This window comes from Triticum aestivum, chromosome 2A (genome assembly GCF_018294505.1).
Source record: "Triticum aestivum cultivar Chinese Spring chromosome 2A, IWGSC CS RefSeq v2.1, whole genome shotgun sequence".
Lineage (NCBI taxonomy): Eukaryota > Viridiplantae > Streptophyta > Magnoliopsida > Poales > Poaceae > Triticum > Triticum aestivum.
Window position 1 is genome coordinate 786,540,010 of NC_057797.1, and position 11,083 is coordinate 786,551,092.

At 43.1% G+C, this 11,083-nt stretch overlaps 1 pseudogene; it reads left to right on the top strand.

The window, feature by feature from the left end:
* The first annotated feature begins 2,281 nt into the window (after positions 1 to 2,281).
* On the top strand, positions 2,282 to 5,317 carry LOC123186797 (disease resistance protein RGA2-like; annotated as a pseudogene).
* Positions 5,318 to 11,083: the final 5,766 nt, after the last annotated feature.

The following is an 11,083-nucleotide window of genomic DNA, read 5'->3' on the forward strand; positions in this document are numbered from 1 at the left end:
TGTGCAACGGAAGGGAGATTACGTAGGTATCGTCCTTCAGACTATTCCCTTGAACATCCAATTCAGACGTACGTTAGTGGGTGAGAGATGGATAGCCTGGATGCACTTGATTCGGAGATTGATTGAAGTTCGACTCTCCGATGTGCCTGACTCCACAAAATGGAAGTTAACTAAAAATGGGATATTTACGGTGAAATCTTTTTATACGGATCTAATTAATTCTGGCCCCATCCCGAGGTCCCTTCATATATGGAAGGTTAAAGTTCCTTTGCGGATCAAAATTTTCATGTGGTTTGTCCACAAGCAAGTAATACTCACAAAGGACAACTTACTTAAGAGGAGATGGGTAGGTAACTCGCTGTTTTTGTACTCAGGATGAGACAATACAACATTTATTTATCGAATGCCCACTTGCAAAGTTACTTTGGAGGACGATTCATATAGCTTTTAATATCAATCCTCCAGTAGATATTGCGTCATTGTTTGGGACGTGGTTAGCTGGGGTTGAAAAGATCACGACAGCTCATATTCGGATTGGAATATGTGCGCTATTATGGGCTATATGGAACTGCAGAAATGATATGATTTTTAACAGACAACACAACTTAACTTTTTTGCAGGTTATCTTCAGAGCTACAGCTTGGATTCGTACGTGGTCCTTACTCACTCCTACGGACTCCAGGGAGCCTTTGCTTACTGGGTGCAACCAATGGGAGATGGTGGCTCGGGTTATATTCAACCGGTTTGGATGGCGGTCGCATAACAGGATAGGAGTCTAGAGAGCTTGTCCTTATTATCACCATACCGGTTGTCTTTGTGCTTTATTTTGCTCCGTTTGCGAGCTGTAAGACCTTTGTGATGACTCTTTCTGAATTTTTAATAAAAAGGCCGCATGCATCATCATGATGCAGAGGCCGGGGGTATACCTCCATTTCAAAAAAAAAAGTAATGGTTCATTGCTGCAGGCGTGATGAGATGGCCATTTTTTAGGACTCCATAATTCACTTTTTTTTAACACGTAAGACATTATTCCCGGGGGTACTTTGTTTTCTTTTCACGAATGCAATATACTTGTATTTGTCTCGTTCCGTATTTGATTCATTCATTTTCACGACTGGGTCCAACTTGGGGGATAAAGACTCCTTTATTTTAAGAAAGTATATGCAACAAGGAGCATCTAGCATCAAAATTGTAGGATACAATGATGACACAGCACCTGCGCGTTCTCGCCAAGGAGAAACCAACAAAGCCACAGTGGTTGGTGGTTCCGCCCACAATTTGTATGTACGTGAAGGTTGACACTTTCGAGGAGATTCTAATTAGGCTCGTCCTCACATTCTAACCCATCCAAGATTTCTCTCCTTCTGGTGCTACTGCTGCAGCTGCTGAGCATTTGAAGCAGTCGCTCGTCGACGGCAAGCCGCACCGATCCAGGTCAGCTTGAACCTTTACTTTCTTCATTTCTTCTTCTGCGTTCAACTTATATCTTAGCTCTGAACAAACCAGTTTTCAAACAAGAAAAATCAAGGGAAATTTCAGCAAGCTATGTTAGCTCTGAACCACCAACCTATTTTAGCTCTCAACACACCAGTTTCCAAAGAATAAAATCCGAGGGAAATTTCAGTAAGCCAGCGAAGGGAGAAGTATGGGTGGGCAAGCAGAACGCTCTATCTTATGAAGGTGTGAGGAGTCATAAGAAGATAATTTGGTATTTACAACATGCAGTGTAGATTTCACGTCACGACATCCATTCTACGTAGATGATTTCTAGTCAAAGCACAAAATGTTTGCAAATAATTGCAAAGACATGTTGAAACTTAATGATTTTATTTGCACCGCAAGTGCCAAATCATTCATGATGTTTCTCTAACTTGCTTTGCTGCTGATGTATCCATTGAAAATAATTTCATGGGTGGAAACACGGATCTGGACAAAATAGTTACTGCAATAGCTTGGTCGTGGCTTGTTGTATATTGTGACGGCAAAAATAATTTCTTCGTGGCTTGTTGTATATTCTGAGGGCAAAAATTACTTCCACAATCCTAATTTTATCCACTGTTTGCTCACAGGACAAAGACAGATTCCCACTCCTCCAACCATGAGCTTGTCTGCCATCGGGATCATTAGTGCCATCAATGAGTGTGTCAGTTTGTTTCGGTCGGCAAAATCTGCCATTTCATCTCTGCGCTCCCGATGGAGTGGCTCACAGGAGCAAAGTCTCCAGGATGATGTAATGCAATTACAGAGTGACCTACAACGACTCTGCGACACTCTTCCTGCAATGTACGACCTCATTAATGGAGCAGAGTGGAAAAGCTATGAAGAGCGTGTGGCCAAGCTCCTTCCAAGTCTCAAGGATGCCGTGTCTGAGGCTGAGGACCTTATCGATGAGTTCAGATGGTACGAGATGAAGGTGCAAGTTGAAGGCCATGCAAACCAATCTCCTTTCATTGACTTCCTTGATAAGGTCATTCATGGCAACTTCTACAAAATGAATGATGTTCAATCAAGGTTGAATCACCTTTCAAGTCAGTTGGAGAATATGGGGCTTCGTGGAGTTACACATCTCTTTGAAAAATTAGTCAGGCCGGAGACCACCTCTTTGTTGTCAAAGGAAACAAAGATATTTGGCCGTGGCAAGGAGCTGAAGCAGATATTGGGATCTCTTAATGTACCAACGCGTCCAAAACGCAAGAGAGAAACAAGTTCAATCTATGCATCAACAAGCACATCATCAAGCAACCATGTTAATGGTGAACCGATAATATCGAGTCTTCCTGTTTTGGTGGTAGCTGGAATTGGTGGTGTTGGAAAGACTACTTTGGCCCAACATATCTGCAACCATCAACGAGTGAAGTCTCACTTCGAGCTAATAATTTGGATTTGTGTCTCAAATGACTTCAATGCGAAGAGGTTAAGTAAAGAGGTCATAGAATCATGCACTGGTAATGAGGCAAAGATTGATAATTTGGATTCTCTTCAGCGTGCTCTTTCTAACCACGTGAAAAATAAAAGGTTATTGATAGTCCTTGATGATGTGTGGGATGATGCTTTGAAGGATAGTGGGCGGTGTTGGGAAATGTTTTGTGCACCTTTTACAAGTGTCCAAGAGGGAAGTGCGATGTTAGTCACCACTAGATGTCCAAATGTTACCAAGGTCGTGCACACAATGGAGCCTGTTATAGTTGAAGGTCTAAAGGACGATGTCTTTTGGAATTTCTTCAAGTTATGCGCGTTTGGATATGAGGGTTCTAGCAATGATCCTGAGTTAGAGCGTATTGGGAGAAGAATACTCCCTAAATTGAAGGGTTCTTCTTTGGCCGCTAAAACTCTAGGGCGCATGTTAAGCATGGACCATCAAGCATCGCATTGGAGTTCTATACTTGAGAGTGAACTGTGGGAGTTGAAACAAAAGGAAACCGAGATTTTGCCTGCCCTTCGGTTGAGCTACATGTATTTACCATTCTATCTGAAACAATGCTTTGCATTCTGCGCCGTGTATCCCAAAGATTACAAATTTGAGAAGGCATGCTTAGCTGAAATTTGGGTAGCAGAAGGCTTTGTGGAGCCTCAAGGTGGTGTTCCCATTCAAGATATTTGCTATCAGTATTTTGAAGACCTTGTGTCGCGGTCCTTCTTTCAAAAGGTTAATGGTGGATATGTAATCCATGACTTGCTGCATGACATGGCACAAAAAGTTTCAGAGCATGACTGCTTCATCTTACGAAATAAGAGTGACTTTGATAAAGTTCCCCAGAATGTTCGCCATCTATACATACTCCCTAGCAGTGAATTTGATGATTCCAACTTGTTGAGACTATGCAAGTACACGAAGCTGCGCACCCTAATTTGCAAGATTAATTTGGGGAAAAGAACATGCTTTGTAATGGACCACTGGTGTACTAAACTTACACGTATGCGTGTGATGTCTTGTGCCTTCACAAATGAATTACCAGATAGTATCGGTAATTGGAAGCATCTTCGGTACCTTGAAATCTCCAGACCATGTACTTTGAAGAGGATTCCTTCAACTTTCTGTTGGCTATATAATATGCAGATTTTATATGCCAAGAAATGCAAGCTACAGAGCTTACCCGCTGACTTTGATAAGTTGACCCGCTTACAAAAATTTGAAGTAAACGAACTAACAATTGATTCAGCCAACAATGATATAGAAGTACTTGAAGGCCTGCAACCTCCTATCAGCCTCAAGCGTCTCTATGTCAAGAATTATGTCGGTTTCTTGCTCCCAAGCTGGTTTGAACCACAAAACTTGCCAGGCTTAACATCTCTTGATTTTAAAGGTTGTGTTGGACTGAAGAGCATAAAGCTAAACGAGATACCTGCAATTGGTACTTTCTTGTCCTTGACAAACCTATGTATTGATGGGTGCAAAAATTTATCAAGCCTAGAAGATTTTCTGCAACCAAGTTATGTACCTGGCATCAAGAAAATTAAAATTAAAGATTGCAAGATGTTAGCATCTGTACCAACTGAGATTTTTGGGGGGTTTCATTTCCTTGAAGAACTGTGCATAGCTGATTGTCCAAACATGCGCCTCCAAAGATTGGTTTCGCCGTCCCTCAGGGAGCTCAATTTGTTGCGTTCTAGTATCATTTGCAATATTGACTGCTGCTCCCTCACCTCCTTTCATTGTCAATGCCACATTGCCACGTCCATACAACTACAAACGTGGAGTCTTCCAGCTCTAATGAGGATGGAAATTTGGTGCAGCTCGGTTACCTCTATTGGAGGCTCCCCTAGCCTTTCCGTTTCTACGGGTACTAGCAGCATTAGATCTTTCCCACCCCTTACTATCCTACACATTAAGTTCTGTGATAAATTGTCAACCCTTGATGAGCTCCTAACAGAAGAATATCTATCTGCTATTGAGAATATTGAAATCATATGTTGCCCCGAGTTAGTGTCCCTTCCAGTTGAAAGGTTTGTGAGTTTTCGTTATCTGAAACATCTCATGGTTTCCAATTGCCCAAGTCTCAACTGGCAAAGGGGGCTTGTATTGCCATCATCTCTCCAAAGACTAAGCTTCAGGAGCTGCGGCGATATTTCTCCATATTTTCCCAGCTGCCTACAGAACCTCACATCCCTCGTCTCGCTGAGCATTAGTGAGTGCCAGGGTATAACATCCATTCCAGGTGACATTTGGAGCAATAGTCTTGCATCACTTGAGGAACTGAGTATTTATGAATGTCCGGACCTAGTTTCATTTGGTGGAGCAGAGGCAGTTGCAAACATAAAGAAGGTTCAGATACACACATGTCCAAAGTTAAAGGAAGTGGATCAGATATTTAGATGACTAGCCAAGGTATTTGTGCTTACACTTATTTCCCGTCCAGCTTTTGTGCTGTTGTGCCGTGATACTGTTAATATTTCCCTGGAGGAAAACCGTGTGCTGTTGTGCCGTGAAAGTCTCCCTTTTGTTACTGACCTTGTTTTCTTCTTCAATGACAGGCGAGCAGGAAGCCATAGGTGCATTATTTCTCCCTAAAATCTAAAAAGTGCACGCGCACCATTTAGACGGAACGAGCGGCCGGCTCCTGGCCGCTCGATCCCGCCCTGAATCGCCGCACGCGTCCAACTTTCGTAGGCTACGATTTTCCCCGAGTTTCCCATTCTACCCCTCCGCCGACACGTTCCCCTCTTCCTCGCCCGACGCCACCGACCACTCGCTCCCCACTCGCCCCCGATCTCTCTCTCTCTCGCACGACGCCCCCGCTCGCCTCTCTCTCTCTGTTGCGCGATGCTGGCCACCAGTCGCCTCTCTCTCTCTCGCGCGCGCGACGCCGCTCTCTCCCTCTCGCCGGCATCTTGCTCCGCACCGCCGCTCACCGCTCCCCACCACCCTGGTTCACACAAAGCTGCCATTTTTATTCGTCGGCGATGCGCTGCTGGGCGAGGAGGAGCTGGATCCACATGCGCTGGTCCTCGATCTGCTTGTGGATAGGCGTGAGGAGTCGCTGAAGCGGAGCTCGAGCAGCGCCGGCGCGGGCGTGAAGACGACGGCGGGAGGAGGTGGAGCCCGAGCGGGAGGATCTGGAGCCGCATCTTAAGTATTGAAGCTACCCCGGCGACGCAACGATGCTTGATGTGGAGCGGCGCCTGAGCCGCGGAGTCGGCGGTCATATCCATGGCGACGGCGACGCCGCCAAAGGTACTCTTCCTCCTCTGGTTCAATTCAACCCCTTTCTTTCATGGATTAAAGCATGGAGTACATTCAGTTCAGCCCCTTGCACTGATTTGGAGGTAGCAGTAGCAATAGCACTGATTTGCAGTGATTTAGAGTAGTTGCAGTAAATCTGAATTACTCCAGTGTGCAGATTTGCAGTAAACTTGAATTACACCAGTGTGGATTTGCACTGATTTGGAGTAGCTTTGATGCAATAGGCCTGCTTATTTGATCTACAGTTGGGAAGGAGATTAATAGGCCTGCTTATTTGAAGATTTATAGTTGCACAAGAGTATTCAATTAGTTGGCATACTCATCATTTCTACTTGCACAAACTGTATCCAATTAATTGACATCCTCAGCCACAAGAGTAGCTATTTTTTAGTCCCATCTTCAAATTTTTGAGGGTTGCCCAAGAGTATCAAATGACTTGGCACCCTCAGCCTTTCTAGTTGCACAGGAGTATTTAATTAGTTGGCATCTTGAGCATTTTCTAGTTACACAATAACATCTAACTAGTTGATATCCTCAGCCTTTCTAGTTGCACAAGAGTAACTACTTTTAGTTGGCATCCTCTGCATTTTGTAGTTGCATAACTAACATAATATCAAGTTAGCATCATCAACCTTTTTTATCCAGTTTTTTCTGAAGAAGAACAAATATTTTATATGCAGTGTTAACTAATCACCTTTGGCACCTTTTGTTTGCAAAACCTTAGGTGATCACGTCGGAATGTGATCACCTTTGACACCGTTTTTTGATGACAGGAAATAGAATTTCATCTTCTTTTTTGTTTCATTTTTAGTATATAATACATCCTATAGAACATATTCCCCCTATTGCAATTTGTGTGAGACAAGACTACTTGTACGCTCGTTTTTAATACTGTTCTTGTGCTTTTTCTAGTCTCGTTTTTAATACTTTTAATACAGGAAATAGAATTTCATCTTCTTTGCTGCACAAATTTGCAGCAAAAGTTGGCTTTGGATACAAGTTTAGCTGCACAATTATATGTTTATATTTGCACAAACAACAAATCCAGTCTTTTTCTATGGAAGAGAAGTGAAGTGGTGGTTGGTAGTGGTCGGCTCGTCACCTGGCGGATCTGGGAGCGATCGCTCGCGTGATCGAACGGCCACGAGCCGGTCGCCCGTTTCAGTCAGTTAGTGGCCGGCCACTTTTTAGACTTTAGGTTTTCTATTTCATATAGTCCGTGTGTTGGTTGAACACATTTTTTGCAGGAAAAGATAGACTGAATGTAGTGTCTGCAAATAGAAGCCCATATTTGTGCCAACTAAACATGGATCCAAAACCATCTTTTCCTGCAATGTGTGCAACCAACAACCAAAAGACTAGAACAAATGGACTCCAGTCTGGGCTGTTTTGTTACACACATTTGCATAAAAAGGTTGGCTTGGACCCATGCTTAGTTGCATAAATATATTCTTCTTTTTGCAGAAACAGTACACCCAGTCCATCTTTCTAGTCTGGGATTTTTTTTTTGCACACATGCCGCAGGAAAGTTGGTTTTGGACCAATGTTTTAGTTGCACAAATATGTGCTTCTTTTTGCACAAACAGTACACCTAGTCCATCTTTCTAGTCTGGGCCATCATACAGTTGAGATTAGTACTTTTTCTGGAGAACTCAATGCAGCTAGTATTTTCAACAGCATCAGCGTCATTTTTATAAACTCGGTTTTTGGTTTGGTGACGGTGTGATGATTTTTTTTCTCTCGTCATGCAAGTGTTGAATAACTATTTTTCTGACTTGGTATCCTCAAGATTTCTTGTTGCACAAGAGTATCCATTTAGTTGGCATCCTCAGCATTTCTAGTTTTAAGGAACAATATATAACTAGTTGACATCCTCAGTTTTTCTAGTTGCACAACAGTATATAATTTAGTCCCATCTCCAAAAAAATTGAGGGTTGCCAAAGAGTATCTTTGGCACCCTCAGACTTTATACTTGCACAGTAGTATCTAATTAGTCGGCATCCTCAGCAATTCTAGTTACACAATACTTTTCTAACTAGTTGACATACTCAAGACTTTTTCTAGTTGCACAAGAGTATGTATTTAGTTGGCATCCTTAGCATTTCTAGTTGCACAATACTTTTCTAACTAGTTGACATACTCAAGACTTTTTCTAGTTGCACAAGAGTATGTATTTAGTTGGCATCATTAGCATTTCTAGTTGCACAGAGAACATAATACTGTGTTGGCATCCTACAATTTATACAGTACCTACAATTTATTGAACATTTTTTCTATCTACAATGTGTAGGTCTATGATTCAGACAGTAGCTACATGAAAAGAAGGGCATGATTTTCTGCAGATCAATGCAAGTGAACATATCAAGCAAGGTCTGCTACAGCAACTTCAAAGATAGAAGCAAAATCAGATTTCAACTATAATTGTCTATAGCTATTTTAGTTAGATTTGCACATTTAGATCAACGGTTTGATGGCAGTGTGTTTCAAATTTGTGATGGCAGTGTGTGAACCTATTTTTCTAAGAACTATATTTGCAGATTGTTTTTTATTAGAACATATCGTCTATTGCTCGTCATCGTATATTGTTTGTCTTCTTCCAGATTTTTCAAGTTCCTGCCAAGGTTGCACAGTTTTGACCCATTTTATATTTCCAGTTTCACAGTTCCTGCTTATAGTTGGATGCTAGAACGGGGTTAGTTGCACAAAATAGGTTTAGTGTTGTATAATCTATTGAGTTGGCACACAACACTCATTCAGTTGACTACCTTATTTGGCTTAGTTGCACGAAAGCAATCTACTGGTTGAACAGTTTTTCCGCAAACTCATTATGCAAGATTCATTTGATTTTTGACAACCAAATACATGAGTTCTTGCCAAAGTTGCACAGTTCTGACACTTTTATATTTCCAGTTGCACAGTGCCTCCTCATAGTTGGATGCTACAACTGGGTTAGTTGCACAAGAAAAGGTTTAGAGTTGCATAATCTGTTGAGTTGGCACACAGCACTCATTCAGTTGGCTATCTTATTTGGCTTAGTTGCACGAAAGCAACCGACTGGTTGCACAGTTTTTCCTCAAACACACTATGCACGATTCATTTGATTTTTGACAACCAAATATACAAGTCAAAGATGTGTGCAAGGAAATCACTACAAGGAGCAAGATATACAAAAGAGAATCTCGAAGAAGATGGGCAAGTCTTCTCACCTCTGGATCCTAAAGGTAGGTTTTCTTTTTCGTCCCTCCTCTCTTCTGATCTGGCTTTTTCTGGTCTTCTCTCTGATTTCTAAGCCCTCTTCTCTTCTCTTGTTCTTTTGTTCTGGCGATGAAGGTCCTGCAAACTGGGCAGATCCTTCTTTCGTGAGGAAGAAGAAGATCCTGCTTGGTCTTTGATCTACTTTTTTTACTGTCTTTTTTGTGATCTCTAAGCCTCTTCTCTTCTCTTATTTGTTCCTGGGAGCCGCCATGTTGTCCTTCTCTCCTAGCGATGAAGGATTCTGCAACCTGGGCAGATCCTTCTTTCGTGAGGAAGAAGAAGATAGCCAGGGCGCAGTTGGTGGGCGGGCATGGTTTGGCGAGGAGGGTGCACGTGATCCCGCGGCCAGCTGGCGGGCGGGGCAGTTGCCTTTTTCGCTCCGACGGGCGGGGACCAGGTGGACCATTTGGGCGGGCAGCGGGCGGTTCCCTTTTTCGTTCGGGCGGGCGGGACCAGGTGGACCACGTGGGCGAGCGGGGGACTGTTTCCTCTTTCGCTCGAGGGGGGACCAGGTGGTTTCCTTTTTCGGGTGGCCGCTGGCTAGCGATCCCAGGGCGGCCGGCCGCCCACTAGACGCGTCCTTATTTCTCTGTAGGAGCCTATCCATTTTAGGAGTTTTATTATTCCATCAATAATTCCATCTGCAATCCCATAACTATCACTTCCCAGTTTGTACACTCGTAATCTTGTTGTAACTTATGAAAACGACAGAATCACTGCATCTGCGACTATCAGTTCCCAGTTTGCATCTCTAGGACATGTTGTATCTGTATGCATTTTATGTGTTTTGGTGCATCTTAACTCTGGAATCACTGCATCTGCGACTTCTTGTATGGTTTCTGTTCTTAGCTCTGTGGTTTCTACTTGTGCTTTCTGTCTTTCTTTCGTCTTTAAGTATTACCTTTTTCTCAGGCCTGTGTGACGACCTGCGTGCCCATATCGACGGTTTCTCCTCCTAGAAAATGAGTTGCACCACTTTGGTGCGAGTCCAGAGAGAGATATATTTTTTATATCTTAGCTAGTCTGAGTAACGAGCAGGCGGGCAGTTGGTTTCAGGTATCAAAAGGAATATTTACTAGTTTTCTGTAGCAGTTTTGCATGGGCCAGATTTCGCCTTGGATGATTGTTTCAGACTGCAACAAATTTAAAATAAACACCCTTTATTCATGATCTGTTAATGCAGAAAGCAAGATGGGTCCACATTAAATAAAGAGTAAAGTAGGACTAGTTTGAACAAAGGGCACAAGAGTTGACCAGTCAACTTAGTAAGTGTATGAACAATATGTTTTCCTCACAACTTGAACTGATTGGTTGACCCAGAAAGAAACAAGAACACAGAGCTGATTGGTAGCGGATGCGGAGCTGAGCAGATTCTGTCAAACGCCAGTGACAGAACAACAAAAACAGAAGAGTCTAGTGCAGCAGAGCACCTGCTGCTTAAGGTTCAGGGTAAGTTCTTGGAGTCAATTAATCCGTCCTTTGTCTTGAAAGCCATACATGCACAACAAGTCCGTCCCCTGCAAGACAAATGTGTCTGCAAGTGTCTCCCCCATAAAAAAGGAGATCGGTGAGGGGCGACTCTAGGGGCGACTCCATGGCGCCGGGCGTGAGAACGGATGCCACCTCCGGTGATCGCCGGAGGGTGGG